Source organism: Gorilla gorilla, chromosome 12 (assembly GCF_029281585.2).
Source record: "Gorilla gorilla gorilla isolate KB3781 chromosome 12, NHGRI_mGorGor1-v2.1_pri, whole genome shotgun sequence".
Lineage (NCBI taxonomy): Eukaryota > Metazoa > Chordata > Mammalia > Primates > Hominidae > Gorilla > Gorilla gorilla.
This window is the reverse complement of record NC_073236.2, coordinates 41,499,959-41,520,925: the sequence shown is the minus strand read 5'-3', so window position 1 is coordinate 41,520,925 and position 20,967 is coordinate 41,499,959.

Here is a 20,967-nt window from a genome sequence, read left to right as displayed (position 1 = left end):
TTGGAAGTTACAGTCTAATCTAGGTAAATAATATTATGCTTGGTTTCCAAAAATATTTAAAGAATAAATTTTGGTAGAATAATTGTTGTTATACCTTATATCATTTGGATAACTATTTTCATTATTGCCCATCAGCAGTGACACCTCCAGGGTCATTAAGCCGGTGGACAGCCCTAATGTGTCCTTGTTCTTATGAACAGAAAAATAAAGCTTATACTGACTGCAATGGTTTGCTGCTCATACTTACGTTGAAATGTTTCTCACACTGGAAGATTTTCAATATTTCCAAATAAAATAGTCTACAGAAAGATTGAAGGGAAGGAGTTGTTATAAAGGAAATAAAACAGAGGAAAACAAAACAAACATCAAAGAAAAATATCCATTTTAGATATCAGCAACTACCAAAAACTTCTCAAAAACATCAGAGCATTATATGAAAATTAGACTAATGTGGCCACAATGTGAGAGCTTTTGATGTGAACTAACAAAAAAAAAACTCATTTAATGAAAACAAATTTATTTTTTCTCTCATATATACATATATAAATATATATGTGACATATGTCATAGTTCATAGATACATTTGAAGGACTGTAATCACTGTCAGTGTCTCAAAGAAGTGAGAAATAAAGTCTGCTCCACTATGCTCCGACACAGCTTTTAAGCTTTTGGTTTGCCAGAAGTAACTCAGAAGCCTTTAGATCAGGAGGTCTTTTATGCTTAGGAAGGCAAGCTCTGTGATGATATTGATCGGTTTCAAGGGCATATTAGAAATGAAGCCAAGTCTCTGGAGAGAGGTTGCCATCACCTTGACCTTGGGTCAGCATTAGACCACTGACCCTTGAACCCCAAGACCTATCTACCAGATTCTGATATCTTTTATGCCAACTGAGCAAGTCAGCAGGGTACACATGTCGATGTGGCTCTTGCCAAATCAGAATTGACTGGCCAGTAGGAAGCCTGTGAGCAGCGGGAAATGTGGGTTAAAGTATGTCAATAATGTTTCAGAAGAATGATTTCTCCCAAGAATTGTAGCTGTTGGAATGTTTTGACATTTATTCAGCAGAGAAATGTAGCATGTTTTGTGAAGCACTTCAAGAGAGCTGCTGCTAACTGCTGTGGTATATTGATCTTTCTGTTAAATTGCATGGGCACACTTGGGAGATCATTGAGATTCAGGCAACAGGACAGAAAGGATCGGCTGCACCCGATGGTCACTAATGGTAATTGGTTTCGATCCTTGCACTTGAAGAAGCCATGATTTACTTGGTTCACTGATGAATTGTAGACACTAAATATTTTGAAAGAAAAAAATACCATTTTTAAACATTTACAAGGCATCACCTCCATTCCTGAATATCTCATATTTAATACATTCAGCAATGTAGAAAATATACCAAGTCATATTGTTTAAAATTCTGATGTTCTTGCTGGTGTTGCCAATCTTTACTTATACCATTTGTTTGTTCATTAGTTTATTTCTCAACTTGTTCATAATTGAATTTAAGATAGTCTACTCTGCGCGTTTTTCACTGAAATGTAGTTTTATAATTATAAAAAATACATCTATAAGAGTGCATAAGAACATAAAGAGGAAACCAAATGACTTTTTTCTTCAGTCATGTGCTATTTTCAAAACTTTATTGTATAATTTTTACACTTATAACGTAAACATTATTCCACATTAATACATACACCAATAATTCATTATCTTAGTGATTACACAGTAAACAATAGTATAGTGTCTATTGAGGGTCAATATTTACTTTATTGCCAACCATTTCATTTTTTTGCTAGTTCTAATAATTCTCCCATATAAACATGTATACACACACACACACATATACACACATGGCTGTGTATATAGAAATATATGTATATACGTATCTCTATGTATGTATTGTATACATTTTACATATATGTATATATAAACACATAGATATGTATATACATAGGTATATATACACATACATATATCTAGCTATTTATGTATGTACATACCTATGAATATGTATATATGTACATGTATGTGTACATATGCCTGCATAATATATATTATATGTAATATATGTGTATATATGCCTGTGTATATATATGTATATACATATATATGCCTATCTACCTATATACATGCAGTATTTTTGTGTATAATACATGTATGTGTGCATATACCTATGCAATATATCCATTATATATTATACATGTGTTACCAATGTGTATGTATTTATATATACCTATGTACATAGTTGAATATAGGCATGTATATCTATATATACATACATCTCTACCTATTTACCTATATACAGAGGGGTATATACATTTGTGTTTTATAATGCACATACACATATACACATGTGTAATACATATATGATACTACACACACAATTCTGCCACACATATATAGACAAATGCCATCTGTGTGTATGCATATGTGTGTGTAATGTATGGTTGGCAGAATTGTTAGAACTAGCAAAATAAATTTAAAAGGATATCCACAAATTTAAGTACTTGTGTCAGTTTAGTTACAGCACATTCCCAAAGGTGTAGTCATTTTAATTTTAACAAATATTGACACATTTTCTTTTAAAATAATTTCACCATGTTATATTGTTTTAGGAGTACTTCTTAATTTTTTTCTACCTGTGTTTATGATTCTAAGATAATTTTAACTAAAATTTGAATTGCTTTCTTAACCCTATATAGTTTGGGGAGTATAATATTAAATAAATACAATACAATATGTAGTCATATTAACCAATGAAATAGTTCTCAATTCAATTGAAGAATAGGAATAATGGAATTATAACTTTTATACTAATAAAATATCTTAAATGTCCTACACATTATGATGTCAAATTGATTTTTACTGTTTAGTCACAGTCATACTCAGAGTTTATAATCATTCAATAAAGAGGAAAAAAATTATACTATACAAAGTAGGTTTAAACACTCATTCAGGGTGTGTTTCTCTAACCCACATTGGGATGAAAAAAATATTTTTCTGATTAGATGTATTGTATAAGAAAAGGTTTGAGAAACATTATTGGCTATTAAACTTGAGGACATTTTGCAAACTTATTAATACATTGCGTAAGAAACACTTTGCTTATTTCACTGAACCATATTAATGAGAAATGCAAGAGAACTCAGTGGTTTTCATTGTGTTAAAATGTAAAATGTGCATTAGAATTCCTTGGGAGCTTTCAACCATGAAGGTAAACAACATGATCATTTCTTTGGAATCTTATTTTCCATTTCTGGAGTGAAGATCATGCTCATGAGAGCTGTAGGCGGGAATCAGGAGACAGACCTCTGTTACTGCTGCCAATGGGCTAGTGGCAGTGAAATTACGTCACAGATTCATAAGAATCTTTCAGTCTTCTCTTCTGAAGGGTTCAGCACTAGTGGAGATAAAGGGATTATTTTTTCTGCCTATCCATTCTCAGGATCTTATAAAACCTCGACAATAAGTGTGCTAATAAGAACTAATTGCTCTAATGGACACTAGTCTAGTGGGATCCAACAGAGACCACCAACTCATCGAAGTTGAAAAGTATTTTGTAGCAGGCTATAAATGCATGGATTTCAACTGTTTACTTCAGAGTAAAAGAAAAATATACTTCCAAGTTTTCTCATAATTTCTAATACCTGTTTTTTTGTGTGTTTTGAAAGAATGTTTAAAATAAAAAGGCTCTGGCTGTTTTTATGATTTCACTTAGGGGAAAAAGTTATTTTCTCCTACAGCAATGGATCCATAAGAAAGCAGCATGAAGCCAACTATGATACTAGATGAGATACCAATTTTCTTCTTTTCTTAATACCACACATTCAATTCTTTTCAATAGTTTTCATATATATACATATATATATATATATATATGTATATGTAAAACTTTTTTTTTTTTGAGACAAAATCTTTCTTTGTCACCCAGGCTGGAGTGCAGTGGTGCAATCTCAGCTCACTGCAACCTCTGCCTCCTGGGCTCAAGTGATTCTCCTGCCTCAGCTTCCCAGTAGTTGGGACTACAGGCATGCACCACCGTGCCCGGATAATTTTTGTATTTCTAGTAGAGATGGAGTTTCACTATATTGGCCAGGCTGATCTCAAACTCCTGACCTCAAGTGATCCGCCCACCTCGGCAACCCGAAGTGCTGGGATTACAGGCATGGGCCACCGTGCCCCATCCGTTTTCTGATATTTCTTACAGAATAATGTATATGTATTATTCCTTTCTTCTGTTCAACCCCCAGCCTCCACGTTTCTTTAGAATCTTGTAGAGATATATATATGGCTATAGATATAGAAGTACATCTGTAGGTATCTATCTATATCTGTTGCACTGAGCTCATGCATTAGAATCAAACCAGGTCCTTAGGCCTGTTGTTGCCCACTATTTTTGAACACCCCAGTCCAAACCATGTTAAACCAGTTTTCAGATTCCTATAGTTTGGGGACATTGCCCATATCTTCCTTTTTTCTATCATCATCATCATCATCATCATCATATTTAATTCTGGGTCTTTTGACTTTCTATATAAACATTAGACACTAGATTTTCAAAAAATAACTCTTTAGGATTTTGATTGGGATTGTGTTAAATAAAGACGGAAAGAACTGACACGTGAACAATATTGAGTCTTCCTATACATGAACATGGAATATTTCTCCTTTTAAGATGTTTTATTTTCTTCAACATCACCATATTTTACAATCAGCTCATCAATGCTTTATTCTGTATATAGAGAGCCCTTTGAAAAGCAGAAGTAGTCATATTAACCAATGAAATAGTTCTCAAATGGAATAGAAGCTATTCATAGGAAAGAAAGTTGTTCTATTTTTATTCTTAATGCTATAAATTCACAATGAAGTGCTTACTATTCAGGGATCTGGTCAAAAATAATATAAGAATATTCTCAGCAGCTTATTATACAATCTTTAAGAATAGGCCCATTACATGAGTGTGTAGCTTTTTAAAATGATGAATATTTTCTTATGCCTTACCTATGGTGGATTGCAAACTATATTTGGTGCTTCTTCAATATAGCCCATTTGATGTCAAAAGGTGAGAGTAGCCAGCCCGAGGAAGGAAATCAATATGCTCTCGGGCAGCACTTAAGGCAACATGACCCCTTGGAGCATTTGGTAAACCACAGCAGTGAAAAAGCAAGGAAAGCAAATCAGTTTTTTCCATTTTTTTTTTCAAAAAGTCGTGTAAAGTTTTTCCTAAGATCACATTGTCATTTTATAATGTTGAAGTATTGTATCAAAACATGTTACAGTATAGGAAAAATATTAGGAGAAAGGAAAATGGATTGACTATAATTTTAATGATCATGCATCCTCTTCAAAGCCGTAGATCCTAGCTAGATCCCTAGCTCCACAGCATTTACAATTGATTATGTACAGTTCGAACTTCTGAAATATTTACAAATGTTAGATAATGACAACCCCAGAAGAAAATGCAAAAAAACCCAGAAAGCTCACAGAAGATAGCCTAAGGCAATCACTGATGAAGTCAGACCTTCATGATCTGTGAGCTTTACTTGAAAATCCTTTACTAAAATGTTTTCACACATGGTTCTGGGCTTTGGGATGAAGCAACTGTTCACCAAAGAAAGGTAAGGATTATTTACTGGCATCAGAAATAGGGAATCTATTATTAAACAGTACAGAGGTTATTATCTATCACACACTGAATTTACCAAAGTTGAATGACAACTCTCATAGCAATGGATTTTAGCTGAGACGCTCCAAGCCATGTTTCAGATAAAAGTTTATGTGATCTCTTTAAAGGACTGTGTACTGTTAATCAAGAAATTTTGCTCCAGGCCTCATGTTTGTCTTTCACTTCAGGCTATTCAGCACAATCCCGCAGGTATTCTGGCAAGGGCATGCTAATGTGGGCTTAAGTGTGTTTGTGTCAGTAAGTGGCAGCTTGGGAGTCAGGGGGTTTCAGAGGTGTAGCTGCTTATTGGTTGGTTTACCATTGGTTAGAAAAGTCAGTGAATTAGGAATGATTTTACCCAGGTACCAAACTAAACATATGATTGTTATTTTTGATGTCATGTTTATACATGTATGCATTCTTTACTCAAGCTGTCTTTTGGTTTATCTGTTTCTAGTCTCTGATGAGACCATTTCCCTCTATGCAACATTGGGGAAAAAAACTATAAAGGTTCAAATATTTGTGGATTTTCTAATCAGAAATTCATTGCCCAAGTAATTACATCCATCTAGCTCTCAAAGTTACTATTATGAAGAGTTCTCATAAATTTCCAACAGTGTATTAAACCTGTTATTTTTGAGTATCTATATTTGCCCAATTCTGTGTGAAATTCTTTATATTCATGAGCCTATTGTTGAGGAAGGAATTATTTGTATTTTACTTATGATTGAACTGAGAACATACAGCTAGTAAGTAGTGAAATTCTGGATTCAAATATAGGCTCAGCAGACTCCATATTCCATGCTAATATATTATTCATTTATTCATCAACAAATATTTATTGAGTGTGTACCGTGTGGTTGGCCCTAGGAATACAGCAGCATCCTACTTAAATAGGGCTTATATTCTGAAAAGGTAACAGTGATTGTCAGCCCTTCTCTGCAGAGGTGCCTTCTGACATCATCAGCATCCTTCATGATGGTGTCTTCTGAAGCAGCCAGTTCCACTTGTCTATGGCTTAGAGGATCCATTCTGCTAGCATCAAACTCTTCCAGGCCACTGTCTCTGTCCTTCTCTCTCTCACCCACTTCTCTGTTCATCTCAGAATACAAGGAAATTAAGCTCCTCTCTCCTTGAGCCTAGGCACCCCTCTGCCATGTTTACTTTAAGCCCCCTTACCATAAGAGAGAGAAGATTTGCTACCCAGGGCTTACCACCCTTCCAGAGCACCAAGTGGGAACAGGCACAAGTGTTCCAGTGTTTGAACTGGTGTTCCAGAATCCAGTCTGGTGGGCTCAACTTCAGGAAACAGACAGGGTGTAGGATCCCTTTGCTGAGATTCCACATCACCCTTCTTTGCTCTGCACTTTCCTCTCTGCTATTTCCTTTCCCAGCCTAGTCAAGCCTAACGCTGTCGCTGAGAGTAGGGAATTGTGGATGATTTTGGCAGTTTCTTTTGGTTACTTTCACTAAACAAATAAGTTTCAGGAGTTCACTTTGAAAGTTAAAATCTAAGACACATTGCTCACTTTGCATTGCTGTAATAGTTATTTTTCTGAAGACAAGGGACTGAAAAATAGAAATCATAAAAAAGTGTTGCAGTGGAGGTAAAAAAAATCTGTGTAAATAAAATATGTGTGTGTGTGTACTCCATATATTGTTTCTAAAAATTTCAAAAGATCTGCTATATATATCATAGTGACAACAGTTAATAACAATATACTGTATATTTGAAAATTGCTATGAGAGCAGATTTTAAGTGCTCTTACAACAAAGAAATGATATGTATGTGAGGTAATGCATATGTTAAATAGCTTGATTTAGCCATTCTACAATGTATATATATAAATATATATCAAAACATCATGTTGTACAGTGTGAATATATATATGGTTTTTTACTCATCAATTATCCTAAATAAACATTTTAAAGAGAAAGACTTATAAATTTCCTTTTGTAACTCCACCCTTTATCTGTTTGAACATTTTTTATTTTTTGCAATTTTAATGAAATATTTTATTACTATTAAAAATTTTGTTATATATAACTCTACCTATAAATTGCTTGAATCTTTTTTATTCTTTTCAAATGGCTATTCATTGTTATATTTAATATCTAATATAACTACCATGTTTACTGAGGGCTGATAAATAATTGATGCCCAGACAGGAAATCATATATTAGAATTAGCATTTATATATGTTACTTTTTTTTTCAGAGACTAGGTCTTGCTATGTTTCCCAGGTTGGAGTTCAGTGGCTATTCACAGGCACATTTACAGCATGCTATGGGTTCCAGGGATACTCCTGCCTCAGCCTCCTGAGTAGCTGGTACTACAGGTGAGGGCCACTGTGCTCCGCCTAGTAAAGAAAAAAAGGAAAAGAAAAAATATTGACTATTAAGGTATTTGAAGAAGATAATTAACAACATTATTTAATTTAAAAATAATTCTTGAGAGGTTTCTATCACCCACGTATGGCAGGGCTAACATATCTACCACTGCGATTATCAAACTTTTCAAATGTAAGAAGGAGCAAGTAGGTTCCACTATGTCTTAGCCAAATGCCACAAAATTTTACAAACCTCATTTGTTTTTAATGCAAAAAGCATAGCAGACTGAGTGTTACTTTCTCTTTGATTAAAATATTTCCAAAATTATGAGGTATTTTAAGATTCATTATCCCCTCAATTGTATACCAGAGACTTTATAAAATATAATTAACAGTTTTCATTAAAAATTATATCCAATAAATATGGGGGTGAATATATTACTTTGATATACTGATTTCTTTTCCTTTGAATAAATACCCAGTATTGGGATTGCCAGATCACATGCTAGTTCTATTTCTAGGTTTTTAAGAAACCTCCATACTGTTTTACAAAATGGCTCTACTAATTTACATTCCCACCAACAGTATATGATTTTTCCTTTCTCAGCATCCTCAGCATCACTTTTTATTCTGTTTTTATTTTTAAATAGCCATTCTAATTGGGGTGAGATGATATCCCACTGTGGTTTTCATTTGTGTTTCCCTGATGATTAGTGATGTTGAGTATTTTTTCATACACCTGTTGGCCATTTGTATGTCATCTTTTGAAAAACATCTGTCAGATCTTTTGCCCACTTTTAATAGGATTATTTGTTTCTTTTTTCTGTTGTTTGAGTTTCTTGTATATTCTGGATGTTAATATATTAATCATTTATTAGATGAATATTTTGCAAATATTTTCTTCCATTCCAGAGATTGTTTCTTTACATTGTTGATTGTTTTCTTTGTATGTTTTCCCTCATATGTGGTAGCCAAAAATGTTTCTGTCATGGAGGTAGAGAGTAAAATGATAGTTATCTGAGGCTAGGAAAAGTGTATGTGTTGGGGAGGAATGAAGTAAGGTTGGTTAATGAGTACAAACAGACAGATAGAAGGAATACGTTCTAGTGTTCAGTAGCACAGCAGGGTGACTTGAGTTAATAATTTATTGTATATTTCAAAATACCTAGAAGGTTTTAGGTGTTCCCAACACAAACCAGTAATAAACATTTGAGTTGATGGATTTCCTATATACCCTAATTTGATCATTATATCATATGCATCTATCAAAATATCACACATACCCCATCAATATATGCAATTATATATCACTAAAAACTAAATAAACTTACTTCCAGCAATTTCAATTTAAATGTTAAGAATTATAGTTCTTTTGATCTGAAAATTAGAGGATGAAAATAACATTTTCCTAATCAACACACTTCCTTTCAGTAAATACTACCAACTTATGAAAAAGTAGACTATTTATTTAGTTTTTTAATAATTTAATTTGGTAATTTTACTAATTCAACATTTATATATTGTTCATAACATTCAGGTTTAAATAAGAAATGTAGTATGATTGACCTGTTAGGGGATCCATAATTATGTATTGGCTTAAACCTAATACATGGCTAATTTTGCTTAATTTCTTGCAATTAAGGAAGGAGTTAAACTTGTGATGATGCAATGCAAAATGTATCATGACATAAGCTTAATAAGAATATGTGATGAGTCTTCTGAATATGTGATGAATCTAAAGAGTCCATGTAAACGGTACCATTTTAATTTGTGCATTTTCAGCCCAACATCACAGCTGACACACAGTGGGAGATTAATAAATATTCACTGAAAACATGCTTTGTAATATCAGTCACCTGAAAGAAGCACTTAACCACTCATGCTGTGAGTATACTTAGATCCAGTATTCTTTCTTTTAATTTTCATGATAATTAAGTTTAAAAAGAACTAACATGAAACAACAGAAACTACAAGCTTAAAATAATAAAGTTACAGACATTGAAAGCTAAATCAAATTATAATTTATACATGAGAATCAAAAGTAATCAGCTTGCAATTGATAAGACCTAAGCATATTTTATTAATTTTATGCTGAGATGACATTAAAATATTGTAAAACGTTTCAAAATTGCTAAAAAATGAAAAATATATTTCATAGAATATAGCAAAAGGAATGTTTTTATTTTCTAGAAAAGTTATTTTCATATATAATGTTTTGAGTTATTGTGTATTGTTTAGCAATTTGTGCAAAAAATTAAAATGTATCACAAAAATCCTTAAGAGAAACAGTATTAAGTAAAACAATAATCTTGATTGCAGGGGATATTCATATTAAAATAATTCAATTAGTATTGGTAAGAAACCATTATTTTAAAATAATGTCAAAATTCAAGAAGTTTAAGGAAATTTACATTTTTTCTTTCTTTCACAGGATATTAGTTCACATTGTAGATAAATAGTATTGTATGCGATTTTGAGCTTAGAACATTATTTAAAATAATATGAACTATTCATTTATATTTTATAATTAAATAATTATTAACAATAAGCTAGGCAATGTACAAAAGGTCAATGTAAATTTAAAAATTGAATGTATTCTCATTACGTACTTAGAATTAGGTATAGGCACCAATGATGATATCTCTTGTGAGTTAAACAAGGTGGAAGTTTATTTCTCCCACATGTAACAGTTCGCCCCATGCTGTCAGGGATCCAGGTTTTAACTGTGTTGGTGCTCAGCCACAAATAACTTTGATCTCATGTTGTACTCCAAGATGATAACATCCACATTCTAGGTGACAAGAAATCAAAGGGACAAAGAAGAGACCAAACAATCACTCTGGACTTTCTTAAATAAGGTTCTGAAAAACTTCCACTTAGACATACTGTCACGTAGCTACAGTAAGATTCAGACATGAAGTGTGTATCCTGAATGGACACTTGCTTGCATTTTGATAATAAAGTGGAAGGAGAATAAAGAGTGATAAAGGAAAACCAGCAATCTCTTTCACATCCATGGTGACCACAGTTAATATAGTAATGTATTTTTCTAATATTCTTGTTTGTTTATTTGTTTTTTTGAGATAGAGTCTCGCTCTGTCACCCAGGCTGGAGTGCAGTGGCTCGTCTGGGTTCACTGCAAGCTCCGCCTCCCGGGTTCATGCCATTCTCCCGCCTCAGTCTCTGGAGTAGCTGGGACTACAGGCACCCACCACCATGTCAGGCTAATTTTTTGTATTTTTGGTAGAGACGTGGTTTCACCGTGTTAGCCAGGATGGTCTCGATCTCCTGACCTCGTGATCCGCCCGCCTCGGCCTCCCAAAGTGCTGAGATTACAGGCGTGAGCCACTGCGCCCGGCCCTAATATTCTTTTTGTGTTCCTATATGTGTGATTTTATATAAAACCAAGTAATATCCCAAACTATTTTTTCATTTAATTTAACTGACTCGTATTCTTCAGTGTTAAGCATTTCAGCTTATAGATAGATGTTAATTTATTTACACAATTCTCTAATGTTAAAAACCTCACCTTTCTCAAAATTGTGTTAATATACTAATTTTTTGTGATAAACATTAGCTTACTATGATGTTTTTTATATCTTGTCATTCCCTTATAACTAACAATATTTTAATATTACAGTAAGCCTCTTCAGCATGAAACAGAATACTTACAATTAAATATATGTTCTAATGAATTGTAAACTCATTCAAGTTACATGTTTAAAATTTGGGGCTGGGCACAGTGGCTCATGCCTGTATTATCCCAGCACTTTGGGAGGCTAAGGTGGGCAGATCACGAGGTCAGGAGTTGGAGACCAGCCTGACCAACATGGTGAAACCTCCTCTCTACTAGAAATACAAAAATTAGCCAGGCATGGTGGTGTGTGCCTCTAATCCCAGCTACTCAGGAGGCTGAGGCAGGAGAATCACTTAAATCCAGGAGGTGGAGGTTGCAGTGAGCCCAGATCGTGCCACTACACTCTAGCCTGGGTGACAGAGCAAGACTCTGTCTCAAAAAAAAAAAAAAAAATTGGGTTATGTTAAGCTTTTAAACTCAACTTATAGATTTTCTTATTAAAGACAATTAAAATCTTAACATATAGTAATACTTGTAAATGTAAATCCAATCACTTTTTCTTGCACTTTTTACTAACTTTTGGATTACTTACATATTTTAGATATAATTTTTCTATTATTTAATGAGATTTCCAAATTTCATTAAGTATGTTCCCTTAGACATTACAAACCGAAATTTCAAGTTTAATAGACTTTATTTTTCTCTAGAAAATTTAATACGGCAGACTTACAAATCTAACACATTGAATCGTTATAAGCATTTAACTCCTTTAAAAAAAGACATAAACATCTTAAGAATTTTAGATATGTTTAAGAATTTTAGATATTTTTAAAAATTTTAAAAATCAATTACAAATTTGTTACTATTCTACTTCTTTCTAAAATATATACTTATTATTTTATATAGCTCCCTGATATTACACATCTACTCAGATAATCAAGAAAAAGCAAAGTTACCATTATCTGGAATATGGATATGCAAATCATCAAAAAGCACTATAAACTATTTTTTAAAGCCACAAACTTAACTCATTCTCAGCCATGTCTAAAATGACTCTACAACATCCAATGGATTTATATTTTAGTGACCTCATAGCCATAGTAAAATGTGACACATAGAGAAAAGAATTAGAATATACAGTTATGTCTTGTCCTTTGGTACATAAACATATTCATTGAAAACAAGAAACTACCCTTGACACTGAAATCACTATTCCACAATTCCTTTGAAAAATGTTGTATTAAACTCGTTTTTGGTACTCCATTACATACTCATTTCTCAACTAGTTTCATGCACTGAACTAAAACTGGTATTCTAGAAGTACCAACATCTATGGTAGTTAGAATGATGGCCAAAGATTATCATGTCCTTATCCTCAGTACCTGCTAATATGTTACCATTTATAGTGAAGCACTTAACTCCTTTAAAAATAAGACATAAACATCTTATGTCTTATGGGCATGGTGGTTCGTGCTTTAATATTATGTTTTATTATTATTTGTTTTAGGATGAGTTGAACCAACCATTGTTGAATAGAAATTAATCAGTTATTGATTAGATAGCTAATTAGGTAGTTATATTTCAGATGTGATTAATGTTATGGACTTTGAGATGGGCAAATTATTCTGGATTATCTGGATGCCTCCAGTATAACCTTAGTCCATAAGAGTGGAGAACCTTATGCAGCTATGGTTGGAAGAAAAGAGATGTGGCTGAATGCAGTGGCTCACACCTGTAATCCCAGCATATTGGGAGGCCACAAAGGGATGGTAGCTTGAGTCCAGCCTGAGAAACAAAGTAAGACCTTGTCTTCAAAAACTGAAAAAAAATTAGCCAGGTGTGGTACTGGGTGTCTGTGGGTCCAGCTACTCAGGAGGCTAAGGCAGGAGGATTGCTTGAGCCCCAGGAGTTCGAGGCTGCAGTGAGCTGTGATCGCCACTGCACTCCAGCTTGGGCAACAAAGCAAGACCTTGTCTCAAATTAATTAATTAATTAAAAATAAAAGAAAGAGATGTGATGATGAAGATGAGTCAGAGGTATGCCACATTGTTGGCTTCAAACATGAAATGAAAGAGCTACTAGCCAAGGAATGCAGGTGGTTTCTAGGAACTGAAAAAGGTCAAGAAACGAATTCTTTCTTAGAGCATCCTGAAGGAAATGCAGCTCTGAAATATTTTGATTTTATCCCAGTGAGACAGCTGTCAGGCATCTGACCTAAAGAGTTGTAAGATCATAAGCTTGTATTGTTTTAAGCCACCAAATTTGTGAATAATTTGTTGTAGTAGCAATGTGAAACAAATAAAGTGACCTGTTAGCACCACATTCAATGAGTTAGGGGTTAGCTAAACTATTATGTTACACCATATTATCCTATAATATCTTTCTCTGAACACTAATCATATTGTAATCTTTTGTTTGACTTATTGTCCTTCTGTAAACTCCCAGAAGACACAAACTGCATCTTGCACAGAGATGTACTCAGGACCATGGACAGTACTCTCAAAAGTGTGTTACATGAAATCACTGTTTTTCAAGTCTTCATTCCAATCGACCTCTGAAGAATTTGATCTTTTTTAATTTAACTCCTCCATATATTTGAATGGCTACTATGCACAAATTTTAGTTGTTTAAGAATTGCAAATTAGAGTAAAACATTCTGTCTCCAAGGCATTTGTAAATTTAGTAGTAGCGGGAACTCGATAGCTAATTAGGTAAATAGGTAAATTGATGGACTAGACCAGAAAAAATCTAATCAAGAACAACCATACGAAAAAGAAGAAAAGGTACCAAGTGAGGAAAATTGTATATTATGTAATAAGTTACCTGGATCCAGGGAATATGAATAAAATTAAATCACTGAGCTAATTGTCTCAGATGAGGTGCCTTGCAATGGTGTATTTTGTATTTACACTACTAGTTTGTCTCATCACATGCTCAATGTACTTTCCACCCAAGGATGTAATAGTTCCATCTTTATTTTTCTTTCTTCATGTGTCTAAGCTTCCATAACTATGTATTAGCATTGATCCCTGGCCTGAAATTATATTTGAGGAAATTTTCTGTTTGGCTGGTTCCTGCTATTCTGTCCCCATTGCACATGCTTTAGTTCGAATGACACGCTCCTGCCTAGATGATTTTTCCTTGATTTAATCTTGATTGTATAGCTATTTCCTTCACAGGACAGGAATTCTTTCTTTATCTGATCAGTCCTGATGAACCGATACTGAAAGAAAAACCTGGTTCCAATTAGTTATAAAAAAAAACACCTTTCAGATGCTGGCTGCATGTATAGATGTAGTTTCATCTATGGCTCAGCCCTATGTATGCATTTTAGTAGTGTTCAGATGTGCTGCCTAATACTTAGCTGGATATTAATTGGAAAAAATCTGTTTTGTTTTCTCCCACCTCTTAGAAAGCTATTGCAGCATATGCTACTGGACAGTTTCTTTGAACCTGTTATTTCTCTGATTCATTTTCAGTCCAAGATCCTCACAGCTGTCCTTAACTCCTATTCCAGCGTCAATAATAAAACAAATTGAACAGAACCTCATTGCAACACCTAGTTAATATATTGGTCTATGTATTTAAAACCACTTGCCAACTACTAATGGCTTATGATAAATACAAACCATGCAATATTATGATCTTAACAGTAATGATTTCATAATATAATCCAGCTACCATCCCAGTCTCATTGCCTGCTTTTCCTACATTCCTGCCAGACTCTACTTGATCCCCTCTGAGGAAACCCTTGTTCTCTGTTTCAAAAATATTCTTCTCAGCTTCTTTCACCTCTCTCTCTCTTTACCTGTTGTAATAACATAACTTTTATAGTCTCTTCTTGAAGCTCTTCCATTCCTGTAGTTACCAACGCTCCCTTTTCTGCACTCTCACTAGACTCCTTTCTGGAAAATATATTATGGGAAATGATATAAGTGTGTCCTATGGTTACTAGTGGAATATTTTCATTCCAGGCTGTCTAAGGTATATTGAAATGTTTTTGATTCTCATGCCTTATCTTTTTTGCTGTGACAGGTAAAACTAAGTTTGGCTGTGAGCAACAAACAAAAAATAATTGTTTCTTCAATAAGACAGAAGTTAACTTGTCACTCTCGTACAAGTCCAGGAGTCAGTGGCATTGAGGAGGTAATGTTCCTCAATAGCAAGACTCAGGACCCTTCCTGAAAGGCTTTTCCAGGGCTGGCGTCTATTCTCAAGGTGAAGATTCTCAAGGTCATTCACCATGGCAGCTCCAATTCCAACTAGTAAGCCTGCAATCAGTCCGGCAGGAAAGAAAAAAGGGATGGTGACTTTGAAGGGCTTTCATACTTGAAGGATATTTCCTAGAAGTTGAAAATATTATTTGCATACTTCCCCTGACCAGAAAACTAAGTTATATTATTACTATAATAAAGATCATGCCTTTGTTTTTGTTGTTACTGTTGTTGTTTGACCGCTGACAGTTTTTAAGCCTCACCCCTCTCTCTGTTTTCCCCTGGATAAGACGGAAAGAAAGCCTGGCTGCTCTCCCCTTTGGATCCAGTGGGAGGTTCAAAGGATAAAAGCCTCTGCCCACGCACAGGAAACCTACACCATAGAAACCCCAAGCAAGTCTGCCTACTGATCTCTCAAATGATTTTCTGATCTGTTCAGGAGCCACACTGCCCTGTCCAGAAAGCCTTATTATGTGAGTAAAGTCTTCTCACACACTATTGGAGTGTGTGTATGTGTGTGTGTGTGATCATCAGTTTCAACATATGAACCAAATTTTGGATGGGCTTTCATCCTGTTTCTGCTACTACCCAGAACGAAATAATAGAAAATGTAAGCTTTCCTCTAGTATTTCTTCGGTCCAGTTCAAATCTGGTGGTTCTACTACCAAAGAAAAAGTCATTAGTGGTAACTGGCAGTGAATTTTGCAAATCTTTACTTCGTATGTAATAATGATGTTCTGCATTGAGTTGACTTTGAGTACATTTCCATTATTATTATTGTATTTCTCTATGTATTTTAATAATAGCTTTGGTATATATATATATATAAAATCTTCTTTTGTGCTTAAGCAAAATGATGTTACCAATAACACTATTTTCACACACATGTGTGTATGGACACACACACATGCTGAACAGTGTTCAAAATGCCTTTTGAGGTAAAACTAGCACAGACAGGCAAGAATGATTCACATGATGAGACAGGCCCATTCTGAGAGGAAGAGCTAATTCCAGGAATCATTACACTAACTCATTATTTGATTACATCAATACACCTTTTCAGATTTTATAACCAAATGCAAATTATAATAAATGTTTGTGTTGAAAATATAGTTATAGTTTGTGTAGAAAAATATAGTTATTCAAGTTTGTTATATTTACTGGCTTTAAGACTATTCTTAACCTACTATTTGCTTAGCCTTTGAACTGTGTTATTACCATTTAATTTATATATTTGTCATCATATTCATCTACTCTTTCTGACATCTGGGAGTCTTCATTATACACAGTAGGAGCTGAGGAAGTGAAAATTTGAAATAACTTACTTCACTAATTCTAAGCTCACTTTTTAAAAATGTTGACATATCTTAAACTCGGTTGTTTCCTAAAAGCAATAGCATATAATTATTCAATTTGTAGTGTTTATTTTCTCTCACTGATAGATAAAATAACAAGGCGTGGTAATACTAGATATATATTTTGACTTCTTGAGATAATTCTATTCTTGAACAATTATCAATAGCCCTAAGACACTGAAAGTTTAGAGATAATATGCTTTGTGCTATGATAATTTTTCATTGTATAAAGAGAATCTGAAATCAAAGTTTCCTTGTACCTGTAACCCATCTCATTTCAATTGTTTGTTTAGTGGTTCACAGCCCAAAGACAAAATATGTATGATAAAATTACTATAGTTGACATCTTATAAGAATTGTTTTCTAATTTATTCTCAAGTAAAAACACTACATGTTGACACCTATGTCTGAGAAAAAAATCATTGGTATCTCTCAAATGAGTGACTAAAGATAAATTTTCAACTTCAGTAAGCATGAGAAGTAAAATCAAGTTCCATTCATTGGTTTTTTGACCTTGAAGAAATAGTTTAAGACTTACAATTATAAAGGGTTTATTTTAGGGTTACATATTAGGTCAGGCTGTGTGCCCAAGAGCCCATTGCTAGATATGAATAAGAAGCTCTAAATATATGCACCAAAGAACTTCCCTTGTAATAGATCCTGGGGTGGGAAATCAAGATCTTCTTTAGTGGTTCCACCATGTGTTCAATTCCCACATTTCATATTTTTTCTGCTCCCTCATACCTATCCATGGTTCTTCTGCTGTCTTCAGACTTGTTATTTTATAGTTGCATGAAGATGTGTGATTGCATTAGACTACATTGTAATCTTGGTGAATAGATTTTCCCTACCATCTTACCATAGTATATAAATAAGGCATTATTTTTTAAAAAAATAAGAAATAATAATAAGAAATCTTCCAAGAGTTATTAATTTGATGGTGATATGGATGGCTTGTGTGGACATCATGGAATATGCAGGTACGCTGGTCTGATTTAAGAAGAAATTATAAAGAGTACCCACTCCCATACTGCTATGATTATTGGAATTCAGGTGTGAGGTAAGAGTACATTATATACTTAAAAATATAGAAGTAGGTACTTAGAATACTTATGATATTTGAACAAATATTACATAAAATCAGTTTTAAAATACAGCTTACAAAAATAGAATTTTACAAAAATAGAATTTTACAAAAAGGTGAAAAGAAAGAAAACTAGAAAAAGTACAGTACTAGAAGAAAGCACGAGGGAAAGAGGGAGAAAAGAGAAATGAGTAAAGAGGAAGGGAGAAAAAGAAACCCCAAACTGGTAATAAATTCTGTAACAGTAAAAGTTTCCATCAAATGAGGAAGAATTAAAGATAATAATGAAGTTAATGTCTAGGAAATGTATTCTATTAAAAATAGTTTACAAGTATTTTTGATTAAAATTTAATAAATGCAAAAGCCAATCAGATGAACCATGCCTAGGATCACAATGTTTTAAAAAATCTGTATTTCTATAAACGTACTAAATCTAAGTAAGCTGCATGTTAAAAGAATAGTGAGTGTCTACTTGGAGTTTAGGAAAAAAGATGATCTAAAGAATAAAAAATTGGTCTTCTGTCCCCAGCTTTCTTCCTGATAAATAACGTGCTGAGAAGATTGAAAATGTATCCCAGTCACCTAGAAAGTTTTATTTCTTATTAAAAATTAATAAATTGAAATATTGATGTATATCTGATATATAAAACAATCATGTATTCTAAATTAATGTATTAAAAGTATCCAGTTTGGATGATTATTTGTTAGCTATGAAAACCATTTTCGAAAAAGAAGGCCAGATGTTATAAAACTTTTCAGCCATCATCGTGGAAATTTGTTTGTAGTTTTTAAAAATAAGCTGTGTCTTATGTCTTCTGAACTCTAAGAAATGAATCTACACTTGCATAGAAGTGCTACACTGAATAACTGTTCTTCCTCTCTTTCAACACTGAGAGTGTCTTATACATTGAAAATGGAACCATGTTTCTACTATAAACAACTATTAGAGAGAAAATGTTATAGAAAGATTGAAACAATAGTGGCCAGGCACGGTGGCTCATGTCTGTAATCTCAGCACTTTGAGAGGCTGAGGCAGGTGGATCACGAGGTCAGGAGATCGAGACCATCCTGGCTAACACGGTGAAACCCCGTCTCTACTAAAAATACAAAAAATTAGCCGGGCATGGTGGCGGGTGCCTGTAGTCCCAGCTACTTGGGAGGCTGAGGCAGGAGAATGACGTGAACCTGGGAGGTACAGCTCGCAGTGAGCCAAGATCATGCCACTGCACTCCAGCCTGGGAGACAGAGGGACACTCCGTCTAAAAAAAAAAAAAAAAAAAAAAGAATTGAAACAATAGTAAAAGAAGCCAGAATTCAGAAATGCTGTTTAAAAAAATTCGCTGTCATTGCAATACACCAGCATACTTCCAAGATCTTACAGGTTCAGTTCCAGACCACCATAGTAAAGCAAGTATCACAATAAAGCAAGTCACTTGCACTTTTTGGTTTCCCAATGCTTATAAAAGTTATGTTTCCACTATACTGTAGTCTATTAAGTGTGCATTAAGTAGCAGTATGCAGTATGTACATTTTTCCTTCCTTCCTACCTTCCTTCCTTCCTTCCCTCCCTCCCTCCCTCCATTCTTCCTTCCTTCCTTCCTTCCTTCCTTCCTTCCTTCCTTCCTTCCTTCCCTCCCTCCCTCCCTCCATTCTTCCTTCCTTCCTTCCTACCTTCCTTCCTTCCTTCCTTCCCTCCCTCCCTCCCTCCATTCTTCCTTCCTTCCTTCCTTCCTTCCTTCCTCCCTTCCTCCCTTCCTTCTTTTTTTGAGATGCAGTCCTACTCTGACATCCAGGCTGGAGTGCAGTTAGCGATCTCGGCTTACCGCAACTTCTGCCTCCTGGGTTCAAGTGATTTTTCGTGCCTCAGCCTCCCAAGTAGCTGGGATTACAGGTGCCCACCACCATGCCCGAGTAATTTTTGTATTTTTAGGAGAGACGGGGTTTCACCATGTTGACCAGGCTGTCTCGAACTCTTGACCTCAAGTGATCCACCTGCCTTGGCCTCCCAAAGTGCTGGAATTAAAGGCTAAGCCACAGCGCCCAGCCACATATCTTAATTTTAAAATACTGCTTAAAAAAAAGCCAATAATCATCCTAACCTTCAAGGAGTTGTAATCTTTTTGCTGTTGGATGTTCTTGCCTCCATGCTGATTGATGGCTGTTGACTGATCCAGGTGGTGGTTGCTGAAGGTTGGAGTAACTGCAGCAATTTCTTAAAGTAAGACAACAATGAAGTTTGCTGCATGAATTGACTCTACCTTTTATGAAAGATTTCTCTATAGCATGCAATGCTGTTTGATAGCATTTTGCTCACAGTAGAACTTCTTTCAAAACTGAAGTCAACCCTCTCAAACCCTGCCACTGCTTTATCAATGAAGTTTATATAATGTTTAAATCCTTTGTTAATATTTCAACAATATTCACATCTTCACCAGGAATGGAGTCCATCTCAAGAAAACACTTTCTTTGCTCATCCATAAGAAGTAACTCCTCACCTTTTGAAGTTCTATCATGAGAATGCAGCAATTCAGTCACACCTTTGGGCTTCTCTTTTAATTCTAGTTTTCTTGCTATTTCCCTACATCTTTAGCGACTTTCTCCACTGAAGCCTTAAAACCTTCAAAGTTATCAATGAGTGTTGGAATAAATATCTTCAAAATTCTGTTAATGGTAATATTTTGAACTCATCCTACGAATTAGGAATGTTCTTAATGGCATCTAGAATGGCGAATCCTTTCCAG